Source organism: Cupressus sempervirens, chromosome 3, assembly GCF_028749045.1.
Source record: "Cupressus sempervirens isolate cs-2001-9-10 chromosome 3, ASM2874904v1, whole genome shotgun sequence".
NCBI classification, from domain to species: Eukaryota; Viridiplantae; Streptophyta; class Pinopsida; order Cupressales; family Cupressaceae; genus Cupressus; species Cupressus sempervirens.
Genome location: NC_143120.1, coordinates 635,287,381 through 635,310,966, shown reverse-complemented (window position 1 = coordinate 635,310,966; position 23,586 = coordinate 635,287,381).

The window sequence follows — 23,586 nt, the reverse complement described above, 5'->3', positions numbered from 1 at the left end:
AACTCTAAGCCTAAACACTCTATATACTTGCCAAAATGGCTTACAAATTATTCTAGAACATTACATAAGAGGAAGGCCAACCCAACAATGGTCTAGACACATCCCAAGAAAAGATCTTAACATAAATGTCGTGATTGAAATAAAGTCCACATGTTAGCTTGCAAAAATCACATCTAAATACTAGCACTCAACATACATTGGATAACTTGGCACATGAAGGAATGCTATAGTAACTTGGCACATGAAAGAATGCTACAGTAACTTGGCACATGAAGGAATGCTACAATAACTCAGCTCCCATTGAGTGCTATAGTAACTCAACTCCCATTGGGTGCTATAGTAAGTTGGCTCCCATTGAGTGCTATAATAACTCAACTCCCATTGAGTGCTATAGTAAGTCAGCTCCCATTAAGTGCTACAATAACTCAGCTCCAACTAAGTGCTACAATAACTTGGCTCCCATATGCAGAATGAAAAAAATGAGTAGTATAACAAGGCAACCTGAATGGTCCTGCATCAGACAATCAAGGTTGAAAAAAATTATTCTCCTAAATCATTGAGATGTCCCAACCTGAGCTAAATCCAACTCAAATTGAGAAATCCATGAAGCAACTTCAACAGGTCTATTCTTCCACTTCACCAAATATTCATAGTAATCTTTTCCTCTTGTACTCTTGCCAACTCTCTGATCCAATATCTGTTCAACTTCTTCAATCAACTTCTTAGGATAATCATCTAATACAACAACTTAGTCCTATGACTCATGATACTTATACAAATCAGCAATATTGAATATATGAGATATATCAATGTCATCAAGTAACTCAACTTCATAAGCATTACCACTGTCAAACTTCTTCAAGATCTTACAAGGTCCAAATTTATTCATCTTTAGCTTACTATCTATTCCAACTGGGAATCTTCCTTTCTTCAGATGAACCATCACCTCATCACCAACTTGAAAATCATGGTGTCTTCTAGAATGATTAGCATTCTCCTTATACTTTTGATTACTTTGTTCCAACCTCAACTTCACTTCTGTATGCAAAGACTCTATAAAATCAGCAAATTCTTCTCACGTAGTACTTCTCTTTTTTTCACTAGCAACATCTCTCAAATCTGATATACCTCTAGGATGCATCCTAGTAACAATCTCAAAAGGTGTCTTCCCTGTACTCCTATTCACAGAATTACTATATGCAAATTCAGCTTGTGCCAATACCATCTCCCAATTACTTGGCTTATTCCCAACTAAACATATCAGCAAATCACCCAAGCTTCTATTCACAACCTTTGTTTGACCATCTGTTTGTAGATGGAAGGTAGAACTAAACTTCAATTTAGTACCCATCTTCTTCCACAAAGTCTTCCAAAAGTATCCAACAAACTTACTGTCTCTGTTAGAAATAATACTTCTTGGTAATCCATGCAATCTCACAATCTCTTTAAAGAAAAGTTCAACAATATGCTCAGTATCTGATGTCTTCTTATATGGTATGAAATGAGCCATCTTAGAAAATTTGTCCACTACAACAAATATGGAATCATACCCTTTCACTATCTTAGGCAATCCAAGAATAAAATCCATACTGATATCAGTTCAAGGTTTCTTAGGAATAGTAATAGGTGTATACAAACCAATATTTTGACTCACCCCTTTTGCAACTTGACAAACTCCACAACTCTTTACAAATTTTTGAACATCCTTATACATTTATGGCCAATAATACTTCTCTTTTAGCAAACTCATTGTTTTATCAATTCTAAAATGTCCAGCCAATCCACCACTATGCTTTTCCTTAATCAGATTCAACCTCATAGAACTTCTAGGAATACACAACATAATGCCTTTGAACAACATACCTTCTTGAATGAAATACTCATCATACTTACTTATGTGATCTATCCAATTTGGTGCTTTGCACTCTCTCTATGCCTCAAAAAAATTAGGATTAGCATCATACAACTCTTTCATTTCATCAAAACCAAGAACTTCAACCTTCATTTCAGTCAACAAAGAATGTCTTTTACTCAATACATCAACAACTTTTTTAGTAACTCCACTCTTACGCTTAATGAAAAATGTAAAACTTTGCAAGTACTCAACCCACTTCATATGTCTCTGATTTAGTTTCTATTGAATTCTCAAGTATTGTAAAGCTTTATGATCAATATACAACACAAACTCCTTAGGCATCAAATAATGTCTCCACTTCTTCAATGCTTGAACAATAGCATAAAACTCTTGATCATACAAAAAATATTTCTTTTTAACATCATTCAACTTTTCACTAAAGAAAGAAATAGGCTTACCTTCTTGACTTAATACAACTCATATTGCATTACCACTTGCATCACATTCAACTTGAAATGCTTTTTTGAAATCAAGCAAAGCCAATATAGGTAATTCAGCAACCTTTTGTTTCAAAGTCTCAAAACTCTTATTAGCTCCATGTATCCACTTGAATTCCTTTTTATCTCCCCTTATTGTTTTAGTCATAGTATTACAAATTGCACTAAAATTCTTTATAAACTTTCTGTAAAAACTAGCCAAACCATGAAATGATCTTACCTCACCCATATTCTCAAGTGTAGGCCATTCCAAAATTGCTTTAACCTTCTCAGGATCCATCTTCAAACCATTAGTTGAAATTACAAATCCAAAATAAACAATCTCCTCTTGCATAAAAGAACACTTTTTCATATTAATCAGCAACTTTTTCTCTTTCAACCTCTACAATATTTGTCTAATATGCTCAAGATGTTCTTCCTTGGTCTTGCTGAATATCAGAATATCATCCAAATAAACAATCACAAACTTACCCAAGAATCTTTTTAGAACTTCATTCATCAACCTCATAAAAGTACTAGGTGCATTAGTCAAACCAAAAGGCATAACCAACCATTCATACAAACCATCTTTTGTCTTGAAAGTAGTCTTCCATTCATCACCCTCTCTAATTCTGATCTGATGATACACACTCTTCAAATCAATCTTTGTAAAATACTTTTCTCTACTCAAACAATCGATTATGTCATCATCCTTGGCATAGAAAACTTATATTTGACTGTTATCTTGTTAATGGCTCTAGAATCAATACACATTCTCCATTCTTCATTCTTTTTAGGTGCTAATAAAATAGGTACAACACAAAGACTTAATCTTTCTCTGATCAAACCTTTTTGTAATAACTCATGCACTTGTCTATTAAGTTCTTCATTCTCTACAAGTGTCAATCTATATGGTGCTTTTTTTGGAAAACTAGCTCTAGGAATCAGATCCATACAATGACTTATACTTCTTGTAGGAGGTAAACCATCAGGGATATCAGCAGCAATAATGTCTCTATACTCATTCAACAACTCTACAATTTCTTTTAGCACTCAGTCAATACTACCATCTATTACTTGGTCACCACTGACTGGCACTCAATTAACACTATTTTCTTGCACTCGGTCTCTATTAACAAAACTCAATTTTCTTGGAGTTATAGCAAAATAGACTTGATTCTTTTTCATTTCTTTTTCAAATTGTTTTCCATTAACCATGCAAATTTTTATAGCAGTACAATTAACTTCATCTGGACTTTTAATCAAATTAAACAATGTTTGTTTCTTCCCATCTACCCAAAGAGTATATTGATTCAATCTTCCATAATATACAACATATCTATCATATTGCCAAGGTTTTCCCAACAAAATATGACAACAATCCATGGGCATAATATCACACAAAACTTCATCAAAGTAATGTCCAATTTTGAATTTCACAAGGCATTTCTCACTTACCAATATCTTATGCTCATCTTTGATCCATGAAACATGATAAGGTTTGGGATTTTTTAGCCTCTACAACTACAACTTGGTAACCAACTCTTCTGATCCCAGATTTGTAGAACTTCCACTGTCAATGATCACTTTGCAACATTTTCCAGCCATCTTAAATCTTGTCATGAAAATACTTCTCCTTAAAATAGGTTCCTCATCACTTCCTTTATTACATAAGGTTCTTCTCACCATCAAATTTTCTCCAACCTCAGGTCTACTTGGTGAACTCTCACTGTCTTCTTGAATCACAACATTTCTATTATTTTGCCCACTTTCAGAGGATCTACATTCAAAAGATCTATGCCCTTCTTTGCCACATCTAAAACAATTACCATGAAATCCATCTCTAGAGTAAGAATGACCTCTTCCTCAATAAGAATTAGTGCCTCAATAAAAATTACCACTTTTCCATTTGGTCTTGCCTTTGTCATCATTCTTCCATTCAAATTTTCCTTTATCTTGCATAGAACTTTCAAATCTACCACCTTCACCATAAGATCTACCTCTGTCTCTCTGGAATCTGCTACCTCTACCTCTTTGTCTTTGTTCATGCTTCTTTGTCAAGGTCTCCTCAACCTTCAAGGCATATTGATATGCTTCTTCCACACTCTCCAACTTCACAAAACTTATTTCATCTTGTGTTCCAGATCTCAATCCATTTATGTACCTTGATATTTTTTCAACATCATCATCCACATGTCCAGATTTGGTGTCCAATCTATAGAGTTCCTCGGTATACTCTTTCACAGTCATGTCTTTTTGCTTCAAATTTTGCATCTTTCTCAACAAGCTAACTTGGTAATCAGAAAGAAAGAATTTTTTCTTTACCTTGCTCACCATCTTTGGCCAAGTTCTAATCTTCTCCTTTCCTCTCCTTTGTTTATTAGTTTGCAAGTGCTCCCACCATAGTGATGCATGATCTTTCAATTTAGCGACTATAATCTTTACCTTTCTATTATCAAGAGTGTTTTCATACTCAAAGAACTTCTTCATATCAGAGATCCAATCCAACATAGCATTGGTATCCAATTTTCCATCATAAGGAATGACTTCTATAGTAGGCTTTGAATTTTCCCTAGACAACACTCGCAAGAATCTTTCCTCATCTTGAACTTCTTTAGGTTATGGATTATGGTTTGGTGTTGCTACTTGATCATCACTCACATCTTCAAGATGCACTCCTCTCCTCTGGGTTGTCTCTATAGCATCTAATCTAGCTGCAATTTGTCTCAACTGATCCAATATAGCATAATCAACATTATTTCCTCTACTATGAAACATCTTCAAGTTCTTGCAAGATTGTAACCCTCTACAAGTTATAGGTCAAATCTACATATTTTCCACCCTACAACCAAATTTGAATCAGGGTTCTACATGATCCAATCTCCATAAGGATGAACCTCAAGCTTTGATACCAACTCACATAGGAAAATTATGAATAACTAGGGCCAAAGGCTCACCCAACTATCCAAACCACCCTGCAAGAGTCAACACAATGGAAGAAAACACAAGGAACAATAACCAAAGGAGGAAGAAGGGTGAAATAATTTTATTGATTCATCAAAACATCTTCATACATGTCCAACTGTAAGGCCTTTTGGGTTATGGCCAAGTACAATACATTCACTTACAAAGATCCAACAACAAATTTGCACCTTCGATTCTGTTCTCAAATCTTCTTCTCTAAAACTTTCCTAACTCTAAGCCTAAACACTTTATATATACTTGCCAAAATGGCTTACATATTATTCTAGAATGTTACATAAGAGGAAGGTTGATCCAACAATGATTTGGACACATCCCAAGAAAAAATCTTAACATAAATGTCGTGATCAAAATAAATCTCGCAATTTAGCTCATAGAAATCATGTCCAAATATTGGCACTCAGCATACACTAGATAACTCGGCACATGAAGGAATGCTACAGTAACTTGGCACATGAAGGAATGCTATAGTAACTCAACACATGAAGGAATGCTACATTGACTTGACACATGAAGGAATGCTCTAGTAACCTGGATCTCATTGAGTGCTATAGTAACTTGGCTCCCATTGATTGCTACAGTAACTTGGCTCCCATTGAGTGCTACAGTAACTCAGCTCCAACTAAGTGCTACAGTAACTCGGCTCTCATATGTAGAATGAACAAAATGAGTAGGATAACAAGGCAACCCAAGATGGTCCTACATCATTGATTTGAATTGGTTTAATAAAATATGCAAACTATTGATTCAGGAAATTTGATAAATTGATAAATTGAATAATGAGGGCCCATAGTCTAGGCGACCATTTTAGGGTGCATATATGATGTGATATCATAACATACCTTGAATCTTTTTATTTCAAATGATGAATATGTAGAATTTCTGATTGGATCAAATTCCATGCATCATATGTGGTATCAAAGTTCAGAAGATTTTGAACATGTAGATGGGATCTACACGAGGCAATATTGTGGATTTCGTTTTGCTTTGTGTTATGAGTTCATGATTGTAGATTTGGTGTGGTTCACTCTACTATGAGTGGGTGGATAGGAAGGTCTACCAAAGGCCATAGGAGATGGTTGTGTGTATTAGCAAGAGACTTGGGGAGATAGGCAAGAGAGGAATCCCAAGTGAGGGAGAAAATTTAGTTTAGAATTAGTAATGGAAGAGTGAACTTGAATGGGAAAAACACCATTGAAGGTAGCAACATAAATCCATGGATGGGAGTTAGTTGAAAATGAAGAAGATGAAGAAATGAGAGAATTGATCTAGTAGAGGTGAAGACTTGTTTGAATATTATCACCAACACATTTCTATGGGATGTCAAAACCATTCAAGTTTGGTAGTATGGTGTAGGAGAACCACCTCCACCTTTGAATTTAATACCTTTATTTCATTTAGAAGTTCATTAAATCATTAATTAGTGATGAAAATGTATTGTAATAGGTTTATTTAGTATTTTTAATCAATGGAATATAAGGGGACATGGAATATGAAGGATATTAGGGTAGTTGAATAGTTAAGATGGTCTTTAAAGAAGACATCTCACAATGTAAAGTGGAGATCGATAGGTAGAGAATAGTTATAGGAGAAAGAGTGAATCAATTGAAACTTCAAATGGTTCTCTGGTGGCAACTAGAGAGCCATAATCTTGTAATCTACAAATAATTATTATGGCAATATATATTTATATGTAAAGATGTTTCAATTTCTTCAATCTTATCCTTATCAATTTTTGTCACTTCCCTACATTTTTACTAGAGTATTATATGTTCATGTTTCAGTTCTTCTAATGGAAAAATGTTATAGTAGTATAAATCAAGTTTCTAAAATCATTAGTTATGTATCAGGTTGTATTTAGATCAATCTCAATTGGGATAACAACATTATGAATATGTTTCTCCTTCCCATTCCGCTATGACCAATGATGTTTGATAAATGGGTTGAAAGAAGAGGAATCAACATATCTATAGAAAGAATCAAAAAGGTGGTAGAATAAGGTGGGCATCAATTTCTATTAATAACTACACCAACTACTCTTAAACTAAGTGTTGAGAGAGGAGATAGTGGCATGGCACAAGCCTATAAAGATTCATGTAGAGATGGAGAGCTTAGCTTCCTTGTGGACATTGAGCACAATAAGGAGAGATGCAAGGTTCAAGGAAGGAAAAATAATTGTGAAGGAGGATGTAGCCATGGAGGAGAGGTAAAAAATTTATTATGTGCTAGACATGGGTGACCCAATGTGTGAGGATTAAGAGAAACAATGAGTAATGGTTTGACATGAGAATAAAGGTGGTGGAAGTGAATAATACATAATGGATGGAGGAACCTGATAAGAGAAGGTGTATATTATTATATATTCATGGTTAGTTTGTAAGGGTGATTATGGAGTATGTTATTAGTGGATTATAGATCATGCTATGTGACTAAAATTAAAGAATGGGATGTGATATCATAGTGTACCTCAAATATTTTTATTTTGAATTATGAATATGCAAAAATTGTGGATTGGATCAAATTCCTTGTGTCACATACACATAAAAGAACTAGCATGAACACAAGTGACACTGAGATTTAATGTGGAAATCCAATTTGGGAAATACCACCATTTCCAACTAGTTACTATTTATCACTCTTTTGAAGTGAGCCCTATTAGGAGCCAACCTTGTTAGAGGTTACAAAACAAACTATTAGGTGTGACCATGTTAGAGGATTTAATCTCCCTATTATGAGTGGCCTTGTTAGAGGTCTTTAGACACTTTAATCTAGAAATGCCACCTTGTTAGAGGATTTACAAATAACTATTATGCCAAATATGTTAGGATATTTGATTCACTGCTATAATGGTTAGAGAGTAACAATAATGGTTAGAGAGTAACAATGATATGACCTGATTGTTGATGTAGACTTATCTTTTCTAATTTCATATATCAATTCTAGCTTTAGTACTTGATCCTTCTTGATCAGATGTATCTTTGCATCTCCTCAAGGATATTCTACTTATCCTTCTAAGAATATTCTTACCTTCAATGTATTATCACACATTCAATCCTCAACTTGACCTTATATTTATATCATATACGTTGCCAAGTCAGCTTGAATACAACTTATAAAAAAATTTCTTCATCTCTTCAGTTGGCTCAAACCAACAAACAAATCCATTAAAATCAATATGCTAGAATAAGAAAATCATTTGTTAGTCAACCCAGCTTGGTAGACACTAACTCTCAAATGACTTTCCTGTGTCAACTAAGTGAGCTCAGTTAACATTAAAAATTCATAAACTTCCTTTGGTAACCAAGTGAACTTAGTTAACACTGGTTCCATGCCAACTTTCCTTTGTCAACTGAGTGAGCTCGGTTAGGACTAAAAATTTTGCAAAATTCTCTTAGGTGCCTGAGTGAAATTGGTAGACGCTATCTTCTAAACTTGTAAAACACTGGAATTCTTGGCAAACATAGGAAACTATCTTTATCAAGTAAGTGAGCTTGACATACACTAACTAGTAAAGACATGAAATTTTGTGTAACATCAAAGACAATATATAATTGATCAATTGTTCTCAACATTCTCTTGACCATAGCAGCTAGAGTTCTACTATTCATGATGGTCTATAATTTAAAAAACTTAATAGACCTATTAAATAAATGTAATCATTCTAAGTTTGTTCAACTCTAACTATTTTCCATGTATATAGCATGCAAGTACACATACATTCTCAATTTAGAGTGGCAAAATCTTATATTGGATGTGACAAAAAAATTACATGCACTAGAAGATGGGGAAATGATGTCACTTTTGCAGGTTTGGAATCTTTTTTGTGCTTTAAAGATTGATCCTTTCTTAAATATTTTAGATGTTAATAGTGAATTTAGATATTAGGGGGGTGGGGTCAAATGAGCTTCTACCTTCATATGCTTGACCCTATTTAGTAGAGAATATTAAACTATTCTCAAAACTAAGTGAAGCTAAACATTAACCTATGATTGCATGACAACTAACTGTGTGAATCTCTTAGTTTTAGATAATGCAAAAGGATGCCATAGTTCAATATAAAATCTCAATTCATATGCATATGACATTAGGTAGAGCTGAAAAACTCAACAGATTTTCATTTTTTTTTGAGGTTTGCATAGACCTATTAAATAAATATAAACATGGTGTGTTTTTTCAGTTGCCTCTATTGTCCATGTGTATAGAACACAGTTGCACATGCATTCTTGATTTAGGGTGGCATTCACAAGTTTATCAAATCAATGGTATGCTTTTAACGAGGAATTTATTAATGGAAAGAAAGAATTTCATTAATGAATGTGTAAAATTTAGATGTTAACGAGGAATTTAGATGTTGGGGGGGGAGAGGAGGAATGAGCTTCCACCTTCATGTGGTTGGCCCTAATCAGTAGAGAATATTAAACTATTCTTGAAACTAAATGAATTTCAACATTAACCTATGATTGCATGACAACTAACTATGTGAATATATTGGTTTTAGGAAATGTAGAATGATGCCCTGGTTCAATATGCTACTATAAATGCTACTACAATTGAAATAAATTTAAATTTTTTAGAATAGAACCCTATACACAATTATATGTGAATGATACCTAAAATATATTGATTTGATAAAAAAATATGCATCCATACAAATGCTACATCTGTAAAGGATACACTAATATCAATTGTTAGTTGTATGAAAAATGATTACAAGTAGCCATTTACAAACATTTTAAAGATGTTTCAAATCTCTATCCCTTTTATAAAATTTCTTATATTATTGAGCTTTTCATGTCTAACTTGGTCATGCAGCCTTTAGAATTTCTTCAAATGACTTCACTCTCAAGATGATCTAAAGCTAGACACACATTTAAGACCATAATGCCTTCATTGAGACCTTGTGAGGTTTTAACATATTACATATCCTAAATTTTGACCCTCTTATGTGTATCAAAAAAATGTTAAAATTTGTGTGTAATAGTTAACATTGTCCTTTGAATTGATTCAATATTGAATGTTTCAATTTTTATTATTTTTGTGATAACTCTTATTTATTTTTTATGTAGGTCAACTCTAAACACATTCATAAAGGATTGGCATTAGTAGTTGTTGTACTCTTCTTGAGGTATGTTAACTCATTGGTTCATTGCAACTATTGAGAGGAAAGAATATTAATTTTGTTAGAAAATTCTTAATATCCCTCTTCTATATTAGAACTCTCAAAGTCATAGTCTAACACACCCATATTAAATTATTTTTTATTACCCTTGAGTGTAGCTTCTTTTACCCCATCATTGTAATAGTAATGTTTTCTAAGTTTATTCCAAAATTATTGAGAGGACTTATAATATATTATATCAATAGAAACCTTCAAACAAATAACTCAAAATGGTATATCTTTCTTTTGTATCTATTTCATACTCCTTTTCAGCCCCATGCATAATGATATGATTATGTGTCTCAATAATTTCTCACCACATTTTTCATGCAATCATACCTAGTTTTTATATAAGAAGAGACTTCCAGAAATATTACATGTAATAGATTAGTTTTTAATAGTTATGGAAACCTCCTAAATAGGGATACTCTAAGAGTATTATCTTCTTAAAAGAATATGGTAATTCATCCAAATTGGTGCATCTTCTCAAATTTAGGTGTCGTAATTTTGTCAACTTGCCAAAATTACTGGGCAACGATGAAAAATTTTGGCAGTATCTCAACTCCAAGTGTTCCAAAGATTGGAGATTATAAAATTCTTAAGGGAAGTCCCTCAATGCATCACAAATGACATAATTATCATCATTTATTACTATCTTTTTCAAATCCTTGAGGTGTCCAATTGAGCATGGAAATCCTACAAAACTTTTGCATCTCTAGATAACCAACTCTGTTAACTAAAAAATAGCCTACAACCTATTTTTAGTACAATTAAAATAGAATAATATAAATATAAATATATTTAAAAAGATCCATTTTAAAACCAAACCATAAAAGAAAGATACTTACATTTGCATCTACTTCTCATAAATGTTCTAAGTTTTCCAATCCAAGCCATGGTGGAAGATTTTTATGCTCAATGTTAGTACATTGAAGCTAGATGAGCTCTTTGGATATCTCACTAAATTCTCCACTTAAAATTTCTCCATTACCAACAAAAATATTTAATCCAAGCAAGGAGGGTACAAGGCTTTTTTCTCCTTGGTTTGTGGTGTTTATTATGAGCTCCCAATTCTACTGGTAACAATTATCACCAACTGTGGTTGTTATTCCTTAGACTCGTATTGCTTCCTAAATTATCAAAGTAAATATAAGAAATATTTTAGAGCTCATTATAACTAGAGAAGCTAGGAGCCCTATCCATGATTATTAAAGTCATAAAAAGAAGGCATTGACTTCACCTAATGAGGAGGAATATCTCGAGACCAAATGCAGAACCATGCCATGACTAATACATCCATGTAAAAGGCATTGAATTTAGCTTGATAACATACTTTGGACACCAAAGGAAGTATGGTAGTTGTCCATTTGCAATGTCCCTCCACATGTTTGTTAAGTGATCATGCATTCTTCTCTAACCATATTCATCCTCCTCAACAAGACATATGTTAAAAAAGGTTCCCCAATTAAGTGTTCTATAAAACTCAGTGTCCCATGCTGCAATAACCATACTTCTTATTTCTCAAATGAAGAAACATATTGTATCCAAGAACATCTCCTTCTCTTTCTTCCCTAGAGCATCATAGTTGACTTTGAGCCTCTTTGTGATGTCCTTGTGGGGGATTTCGGAGTACTTATTTAAAATTTTGTACCAAATATTTTTTTAATAATTTAGAAAGCTATCACAATTATGATGGCTATTCTGATAGATATTCATTGCTCCTACAACACTATTGTCAAATACCCATCATAATTGCAATAAAATGTTCCAACAGATAGTTGTTGCTCCCATAGCATTTTTTTTGCATACCCATCGTACTTGTGATGACCTGCTATGGTGGATAGCCATCTGTCCTAAAGCACAACTATCACAATTTGGATGATAATCCAAAAGTGTAAGTGGATGTATTTGCGATGGTCTACTATTGCAATGGGGATGGTATGAAGATGAACTCTTTCCCTTTCCTTCTTCTAAGTTATGACATCTTTATCTGTCACAATTACAATGAATGCCCTTGCTGTCACAAATTGAGATAGAAATTTTTTGATGCCCATCTGATGAGAACCAATTCATGGTATTATCACTTGGGAGATGGGTTGCTATTAGAATTATAATGACATGCCATCATAATTTAGGCACAAATTTAGTTGTGCCTTAGCTCAATTTAAAAAACCTATTTGCAGCTATTAGAACCTCAGGCATAGGTGGAGGAAATGATATCATTACAAGTGATCTTTCTCTATTTCAACATCACATTATGTCCATGAACCCAAAATTTTGTTATAATAATTATGTAGAAAATTTTGAAGAAGCTAGAAACACAAATAAAAATAATAAGGCACTAACAGGGATGTATTTTCCATATCTCAGAATGCACAACTTGCATCAAGTAAGGTATTTACCACTTATGACCAAAATAAAAAAATGATGGAGCTAATGGTTTTTGTTCCCCCACAATAGATAATAATCTACTAGAGATTGAGATAGATCCATGAGAATTTCATGTTATCACCCTATCAATGTATTTCTTCATAGTAAAAAATTTGGACAAAATTAGTGTGACAAAAAAGATTAATAATGTGGTCTATATTTTAGTGTTCGAGATGGAGAAAGAAAAAACAACTAGAGATGGTAATTTAAAAGTTACAAGAAGACCTAGAAAATGAAAAGAAAAATAAGAAAATAGTAGATAATGGGTGCAAAGAATTATATAGAAGGATTAAAAATACTTTCTCTTAAGTAGAAATTATAAAACAATAAAATATGGAGGTATAACTAAAAATTTTTAGGGAACAATTGGAAGAAATAAATTAGAAACTTAGTAATGCAAATATGGAGGTAGAAGTAGAACTCAAATATCTAAGGGAAATATTGATGAGATATTTTTTTGTTTCCAACCAACATCACTAGATTGGAATTTTCAGCCAATATCACCTAAAAGAATGGGAAATAGAAAGTTTCCACTCCCAAGCTCTCTATAGATTCGGTCTTGGTAATGCAAGAATAGGAAAAGTTGGATGAGGAGGTGTCTGATTTATAATAAGGAGAGTTTAATCTCTATCATTTCCCTCTATTTTTTTGGTTAGGAAATGAATCACTTGAACAAAGTTGGGAAAATATCTCAGGATGGAAGTAGGGAAGGAAAGAAAAATAAATAAATAAAATTAAAGGGACCAAAGAGTTAGATATTTAATCTACCCACTTTCTACTTTTTCTCTATTATTATTATTATTAATACATTCTTGAATGGTAGGACTAATTAAATGTGTGGTCAATCAATCAATCTAAGAGATATAAGCACTACAAATTAAAATGGTGCCAAAGTAAACAAACTCATTTAGTTTTATCCAAGGAAGTTAATATTAACAAAATAGAAACATCTCATTATTTTTTAAGGTAAATAAATCCCATACAAAGTACACTAAGATCCTTTTACTCAAAACATAGCTTAAAAATATCAGCAAGCACAGGGTGAAATAAAGAGAATGCTTTGAGGAAGCCATATTGTATCAATTCTCTCAAATTGTACTACAATGTGTATGGCTAAGAAATAAATGTAGCGATGAACACTAGAAGAAAACATCAGTGATTCAAGTGACCCTTCTAATAGTTTCAAACTACATGTTTATGTATCTACTCTATTTACTCCTTCCATGTGCAGGTACTACCTATGGTATATACATTTTATAAAGACAAACATGATAAAAAGGAAAGACATGGTAGGGCAAAAAGATGAAGCAAAATTAGAAATATCCTCTTGTCCTAAGGAAAAGCCCATATGTTGACCTATTGAGCTCTTCAAAATCTACTTCCATCCTAGTTGGCCACTATCTCTACCACATTCTACTTCTTGAGAAATGAAAGCATTACTTATGTTCAACTACTTAAAGAAAGAGTTGAGCTTGGGAACCCCTTATTAGTATCTTCATTAAGTTGAGTAGATTTATGTACTTATGATAGGTCCATGTGGTGACAAATGGTTTTCCATGAAAAAGGGATTCCTAAGTTTCTTCTAAAAACCAAAACAAAAAGGAATCATTACTTTGCCCTCAAGCCTAGAATCATGGATTTACTAGTTACTTGAGATCCTGACATCATGATTTGGGTGATGGGGAGATGGATCCTATTTCCTTACCTTAAATTGGATCCTTTGGAATTCCTTAATAAACAAAAACATTGAACCTTTATTGATGTCCTTTACATAATTAAGATGAATTCTAGACTCCACAAACTATAACCTAACATCCTCAATGACATCTCACAAATGTGCCACTTCCTCTTGAGCATCATTGGAGATGAGTAAATTATTGGTTATAGTATTCATTGAGACAATACCAAAACTCCCAAACCCCAAAATTATTTATTCTATGTTTTTGTAGAATGTGGAGAGAAGAGAGACTATAGGGGAATAACCCCTTTCATCCCATAGGTCAAACTTGATAACTATTTTAATAACATCTAAAAAGTATTCTAGCTAGTTTTGGAGTTCTTTTTTCCTACATTGTAATTAGTCCAACTCAGTATTTATAATTGAGTGATAACAAAAATGAATAAATGAGGGGTGGTACATGTCCAATATATCTAGATCTTCAATAACTTCATTGCCCACCTATAATACATTTCTAAGGGCTTCCCTTTGCCAAATCAATTCTTTCTCTTCATTCCCCTAACTATCTAGGGTACCACCTACTTTGGATCCAAACTTGATTAAAGACAAATATGGATATACCCCTAAATGATTTGATCCATCTCATAGTAATCAAACACACAATAGAAAATAAACAAGAGGAACAAGAATCATATCTAGAAAGACAATATTTCATTTAATAAAATTAAAAAGTTTACATCCAACAGGCCCAACTATATGATCTTCTAGGTTATGACCATTACAAAGAAGAGTACATCTTCTCAAAGAAGAAAAAATCTCTAGACTCAAAGAGAACTCCAACTCTAAGCTACCCCATGCTAAGAGTGCTCAACTAAATAACTTCTTAATAATACTAAAGACTCTACCCAAGACCCCCTTAAATACTTGCATAGCCACAAGTCAGCTTGTTACAAATTACCAACTAAATAATCTCTTATATTAAATGAATATTTAAGCCACAAGTGAGCTAATGAAAAATATTAAATACATATCACCAAATTAAATGCAAAGGTCAACTCAAACTAGAAATTGATCATAGACAACTTGGAAAATGAAGGAACCAAGACATGACCAGCCATCAAAAGAATCACTAGACTACTCAGCACATTAAAGAGATCAATCATCAAAGAAACTCATTTAATACTGAACTTGGTTAGAACTACAACTCAGTGATCATTGAACTTAGCCCAAAATGCAACTCGGTTAATGTTATCACTCAACTAGAACTGTAACTTGGTAAATACATGAACTTGGTCAAAAATATCACTTGCCCAACATAGCCACTCAGTAACTACCACAATTTGATAAGCATTGTTAGTCAAAAAACATTGACTAAAAAAAGTAGGAAAGCTAAGAAACTAAGGATGCCCCTACATTAGAGTACTAGGGTAGATATAAAAGACCTTAGATACCCCCTCATTAGACTCCCTAGGTGAATAGAAAATTGTGTCCCACATTTTGATTCCAAAATAAAATGATGCACCCTAATTTATCTTCACCAAAGGCTTGAACTCGATCAAAGAAAAGAGAACAAATCTGAAAATCAACCATTTATGCTTCATCTATTCAAACATCATAATCTCATCCAACCAAGTAGCATACTCATTCAATTGAAAATGATGTACAATTCTCTACAAGTAATCTTTGCAACTTATCATCACAAAAATCCATAACATCATCCTTCAACATGAAAACTAGATTAGCAACAATATCCAAATCAAAAACCTGATCAGCAACAACATATAAATATGAAACATAGAAATCCTCCACCAAATCAATAGTAAATGAATCCATATTAGGAACATGCAAATTCACATCAATAAAATCTTTGTAACCCTCAACCATGTCACTAGCAAGTAAATACATCTTCTTATCATGAACAAAATCCAAATTAATATCATCCATCTCTAGAGGAAAATATAATTCTAGATCTGCAATGACAAAAACACATAAATACTCAATCACATCCATATCAACATTACAATAATCATGAATAATTGAAACTTCCAATTCCTCATCAACATAACTGAAACTCGCCTCATCAATGTTTTGATTTCACACAACAAGATGCCCTACTTTTTCCATGTCAAATCCATCCATCTACTCATGAAAACCAAAAGATACCTCATCAACTTTAGAAAAATCATCATGCACTTCCATGATCTATCTTCTTCTCTGCACAATCTTTTTAATCAACCAAATAACCTTTTTTCAAATTCTTAGATGCAAACTCAAATTAGACTATTCCAAATCATCAATCTTCTTATTAAACTCATCCCAAAAGGAATCACACTCATCCTTCATATTACTCTCAACATCATCAAAATGTTGTATAAAATAGATTGATACAAGTATGAATATGTGTTTTAATCATTGTTTTTTCATTGATACCAAACTTGCTATTTGTTGGTAAGACAGTTTCTTACATGATTTAAGTACTATCATTTGTTTGATTGATGAAAATGATTTGATCAAATGAGGTAACAATAGCACCTAGAGGAAATGTTGAGTTATGATATGGAAAAGGAGTACAAGGATCAGTTAAGATAGTGATATTATAGTGCATTGATAATCTACTTAAGGTTGCAAAGGAAGGTTACACTAATTAAGTTTAGAAGAACAAGTTAAATGAAGTTTTCCTACCAAGCTTAACATTCTACATAGTAGGTACCAAGAAACGTTAGTGTAAGCCAAGTAAAAAATTAGTTGGAGCCAAGAAAAGTCAATTTTAGTGTAAGACATGATACAACATAAGCTGAGTAAAGTTTAGTTGATGTTGAGCACTAGTAAACTTTAGTTCATGCTGAGTGACTTGATAGTTGATGCTGAGTGATTTGATAGTTGGTGTTGAGCAACATAGTATGTGTCAAGTATTAGAAGCTAGTTAATGTCAAGTATCAACATTATGGGAAAGATTGAGAATTCAATGAATTTGAGCCAACAACTTTGATTTCTTGGATTGTGTGAACTTGTGGAAGATAATCTTGATGAGCTAGTGGCACAGAATTCAAGATAAACCATTTTGAGGTGAATTCAAAGAGAATTGAAGGAGAAGTTTCTAGAAGGGAGTGAAATGAAATAATGGGTAGATTCACTAAATCCTACCTATTCTAACCTAACACTAAAATGGATGAAGGAGAATGAATGGAAAAAGATCTATATCTCTATATATAGAGATGGTTGTTCAAAAGCAAAGGTTGTCATGTGTGATAACCTAAGGAAGACAAGGAGTCTAGGGTATTGCTTCATTTATTGACCTAAGATAAGTGTGTACATTGGAAAGAAAAGAAAGAAGGCTTAAGCGTATGGATGCTTGAAGGTTGAACAAGCTATTAGAGTTGAAGTGTGTGAAAGCCAAGCAGGATGGAGAACTAAAACAAAGATCTATATTCTACAAGTGTGTTCTAAGTTGTTATCAGATCAAGCCTTGTTGTTACTCTCTAATCATTGTATCAGTATAAGGTAAATCCTTTGGATTAAGGTTGACCTAAGAGTCATTTTTAAATCCTTTAATTGGGTGGCATTCCAAGTGAATGATCAAAAGTCCTCTAACAAGGCTCACTCCTAATAGGGTGATTAAAATCCTTTGACTAGGTCACATTTAATAGTGTGCATTGTAACCTTTAACAGGGTTGGCCTTTTATAGGGCATCACTTCAAAAGAGTGAGAATGGGTAGCATGTTATTGGTGGTTTTTTCCAAATTGGGTTTCCATGTTAAATCATTGTGTCAAATGTATTATTGAATCTTCTATGTTTTATGTTTTCATTTCTACAAAATTGATTTGACAACAACATACAAGTTTAAGCGAATGTATGATCTAATGGATGCATGCATGATGAAAATATTTTATGGATATGGGTTCACTAAGTCATGAGAAGTTTTAATTGTACATATGGACCTTGGATAACTAATTCACCCCCCCTCTTAGTTATTCTAGAGAATTCCAACAATTGATATCAAAGCCATCTACTTAAGACAACTAGTTTGGAGGTACTAGAAACAAAAAGATCAAGATGTCAAAAAGAGAGATACCCAAGCTCAATAGAGATACACCTAGGAGGTCTTGGAGATCATGCACAGTCTACCATTTTTGTTGAGCATGTTTATCCTATAGGATTCCTAATTGCTAAAGATCTGAAATAGAAGAAAGAACACAACCAGGCAATGTTGGAGATTGCTTCTACCCTAAGTTATGCTGAGTATGATGACATCAAGGGTTATGATAGTACAAATAAAATGTGGGATGCTCTACACATTATCTATGGAGGTGATAAAAATGTTCTAAGAGCCAAAGTTGAAAGTCTTAGAGGTAAGTTTGATGATATGAGAATTCAAGAAGGTGAGAATATTGCTCAATATTTCTCTAGGATAAAAGATGTTTTTAATGAAATAAAAGGAGCTACTGGTACAATAGATGATGATATTGTGCTAAATTTTTTTTTGAGAAAAGTATTGTCCATCTATGCTATTAGAGTTTCTAGAATACAAGAACTGAGATGTCTAGAGAAGAAGAATTAAAAAGGTGGACAAAAGTGTAAAACTAGAAGAGATGGAGAAAACAAAGATTACAAAGACAAAGGCAAGAATTCTTGCTACATTGTGGAAGAGGAAACTAAATATGGATCTGACAATCATGATGATGAAGTGGTGTATGTTGCAATGAATAATGAATCTCATGAGGATGAGCCAATAACACTAGTGTCTTATGTGAACAAGAATGACAGATGGATCATTGATAGTAGATGTTTACATCACATGATTGGAGATAAAAGTAAGTTCATTGCTGTGAATTATTATGATGGAAATAGTGTAAGGTTTAGTAATGATGCACCCTATTTAATAAAAGGAAATCTTTTATCAAAATCACAAAAATGATTATTTGTGACAATTCTTATTTTACAGATTAAGGTAAAAAAAGGTTTTTAAGGGACTCGAAACCCTTAATACAAAAGCAAAAGATAATCTAGTAAGCACAACCAGGTTTTACAAGGACTTGAAACCTATAGTATAATAGCTACAAAATTAGGTTTTACAGGGACCTAAAACCACAAAATAAGACCATAAAATGAAACCAAGTTTTACAAGGACCTAGAACCTAGTGTTTGAACAAAAGGAACAAAAACCAAATAAAAAACCTAGACCAAAGACTAGTTACTAGAACCACACCTAGAACAGAGACCAGTTACCAAAAACACCACTAGTTGCTATTGCAGTTCTTTGACATTTTCACCACCTCTTTGCCCACCTTTGCAGTGCTTTGTGACAATTTTTATTATGTTAAAGGAATTAACTATAATTTGTTAAGTGTATCACAACTAAAAAATTTAGGTTGTAAGGTTGATCTTGAAAACAAGATTGCTAAGATATATGATACTGATAGGAAACTAATTGGAAAAGGTGATCAAACTAGAGGTAATCTATTCTACCTTGATATAGAGGATGCTACTTGTTTAATTGTAAAATTTGATAATGTGTGGCTATGGAACAAGAGGTTATATCATGTTAATTTTGATAACTTGGTTAGTATCAATAACATGAGAAGATTCAAAAGTTTTCCTAAGTTGAAAAAACTTGACAATGTAATTTGCAAATAATGTCAGCTTGGCAAAATGACAAAGTCAAGTTTCAAAAGTAGGACTCATAGCTCTAAAGGAATACTAGAGATTAGATTGTTTATACTAACTTGTGTGAACTAATTGAAGTGAAAAGCTACAAAGCAAATAAGTACATTATGCTACTTATTGATGATTATTCTATAATGATGACAATTATGTTTCTAAAACAAAAATTTGATGCTTTCCAAATGTTTAAGTGGTACTTAGCAAGAGCTGAGAAGGAAATAGGTAAATTTTTGAAATGTTTGAGATCTAATAGAGGAGGATAATTTACATCAAATGAGTTTGAGATGTTTTGTAATGATAGAGGAATCAAAAGACAAACATCTACTCTTAGGAGCCCTCCACAAAATAGAATTGATGAAAGGAGGTGATAGCTCCCATTTTTATTTATTTTTAAGAAAAAGTGGCAAGCCACTATAATATTTTATTAAAATGGTTCAACAAGGTCAACTGGGAAAGAATCAGTGAAGAAAACCTAACATCGTCCCTAAAATATACATAGTTTTATATATTTTGAGTGAATAATTACAAATGGTGTATCAACTACCACCCATCAGTTTATCAAAAATTGAATATCAACCTATTTACAAATTCAATATCTAATACAAAAAGTCTAACAAAAAGATCAAAAAGCTAAAACATATGTACAAGGTCATTCTTTCATTCTTCCATGTCAACATAGCCACAAAGAAACTTTATTTTGAGATCCAGAAAGCCCTCCCAAACAGCATGACTACCACATTCTAAAGAACCTTGATCACCATGCCAATCCCCACTATGGTCATTAATAGGCCCCTAGCTAGAGCATGCCTGAGAAGTATTATGAGACCAACCTGAACTGGCATTAGAATCAAAAACTAATCTCCAAGCATATTGATCTTGAAGCTATAAATTAGCATGGCCATCTCTCAACCCCTCAAGATTTGACTGGTTAGAAACCCTTTGAAGGTTAATTAGGGCATAACCCACCTTCCTTATTCTTTCTTCAAACTTTAAACCAAGAGACGAAGAAGCTTCATGTAGTACATTCTTCATGTGGATGGAACTATGATTTTCAATTGATTTCTTTATAGCTTCAAATACAACAAAACATTCATGCTTATGCAAAAGATGTGAATGAGGAAAAAAGCCTCCCATTAATGCAATACCATTCTAAAGATCATATTGTTGCATAGCTAAGGACAGTTTGTTATCAACAAGGGAACTACTATGTATTACCTTTTGAGCCAAATCTTGAAGCAACATAGGAGACTACATGAGATCCATCACATTTGAGAGGAATATTGAAACAAGATGCAAAGGATAGAAAAATAGGGGCGCCAAGGAATTCAATAATTCTTCACCTATGACATGGCAAATGGCTCTCCTTACTATTGGAGAATGGACAATAAACATAATGTCAAACACCACATTAGATAAGTCATTGGGAAAAACACCTTCCTCCAAAGATGGCAAAATCTAGATACGAAAATTCTTTGGTAGTATACCATGATGTTGTTTATGACACAAATCACAGGTAGCAGTAATATCCCAACCATGTTGCATATTAAAGAAACAAAAATGTGGACCTAAATGACAAAGAACTGAAGCAAAATGACAATTGTAGACCAAAGTTCTGGATATCTATAGAAGAAAATGGAAAGGAGATGAAATAAAAAATGCACAATCCTCTGTTCATAATATCAAGGCTGAAATATGTCATATACCATGTCAGAACACACACATATTATGTCCTATTAAAAACTAGCTTTGGTACATTCAAAACTTCTCCATAATATCATAAAGATTACCACATGAAGGAGGATTAATTCACAATATGTAGAATGGATGCTACAGGTACATAATATGACATGTAATGAATATATCATATACCCTTAGTCTTATCAACTTGAAACTTCTGACAATGTGATCCTTAGTCTTGATAAATTTAAATTTTGACCATTCCATTTATGCAAATTGTTCAAGATATTATATGCAAGCACGAACTAGTAGACTTATCTTCTTGAATTAATATTTTGAATACAACATGTTTTTGAATTATGGATAAAGGTTGAAGTGATGAAACCATCAACCCATCATGACCCAAATTTGAAAGAAAGTCTACAACTTTGTTTCCTTTCCTATAAGTGTGTGAAATACAAACATCCATGCACTCATCTAGGAGCCTCCAGATTTGAATAAGAGTATATTTTAGTTTCCAAGATAAGATAGTCCTATGAATACATGCATTTATAATAATAGAGGAATCCCCTTCAATATGTAGCAAACAAAAATTACCTTGTTTTGCTAAAATAAGAGCAGCTAATAGGGCTTGCACCTCTGCCATGTTATTTGCATTATTAGGTAGAGGAGATGTTGTAATTGTCACAACATCTCTATTTGAATTTTTGATGCATGCACCAAAATTAGAGGGGCCAAGATTACCTCTTGATGTGCCATCAAAATTCAATTTCCATTATCCTTCATCTGGTGGCCTCCATCTTATTTACTTACGAGATACTGAAGAAGTTGAAGAATTATCAATTTTCCAACTATCTAGAATGAATAAATGCTTCCATCTTTGAATAATTTGAGAGTCTCAAGAAGTAACAATAGGATTGAATTTTTTCTTTTTCAAACTTGAATTTGTCACCTCTGAAATAGATCTTTCAATTCCCTCCAAAACAATTTCTAAGGAATGACTCTATTTTCTAAAAATGCATTTGTTACACTCCCACAAAATAGCCCAAACAACCAATGTTAGGATACATTTCCAAAGGTTTATGAATAATAATTTGGGATAAAGGACTAGCCAAGCTTGAAAAAGATCCCACAAATTATTTTGGAGACGAGTACTATAAAGTAGCTTATTTAGAAAAAACTCTAGCATTGATAAGAAAATGAGCAAGTGACAAAAAGATGATCAAATGAATCTTCACACTCATTACAAAAAACACAATTACAAGGGAGAGCAATGTGTAATCTATTCAATCTATCACTAGTCAAAATCCTATGTTTAAGTGCAAGCCAAGAGAAACAACATGCCTTTGGAAGCACAATGTGATTCCAACAAAATGAAAAAGCCCTATAGATAACTTTATGAGAACCATTCTGCTACAAAATTTTATAACCCTCTTTTACCAAATAATTGCCATCCGTAGCTAGGGCCCATAAAATCCTATCTTGAATTCCAAAAAAGAAGACTTGCCTCGAAGACAAAATATCTTTGAATTGTTTGATTTCGAAAGATGAAAGTGGTAAAACCCTTGGGTCCTTCCAAAACACTTTCCTTAAAAGTTCACAAACATATGCCACATACTAATAGAGTTGAGTACCCCAGTGTAGTTCTAACACTTCAATGATATTTAG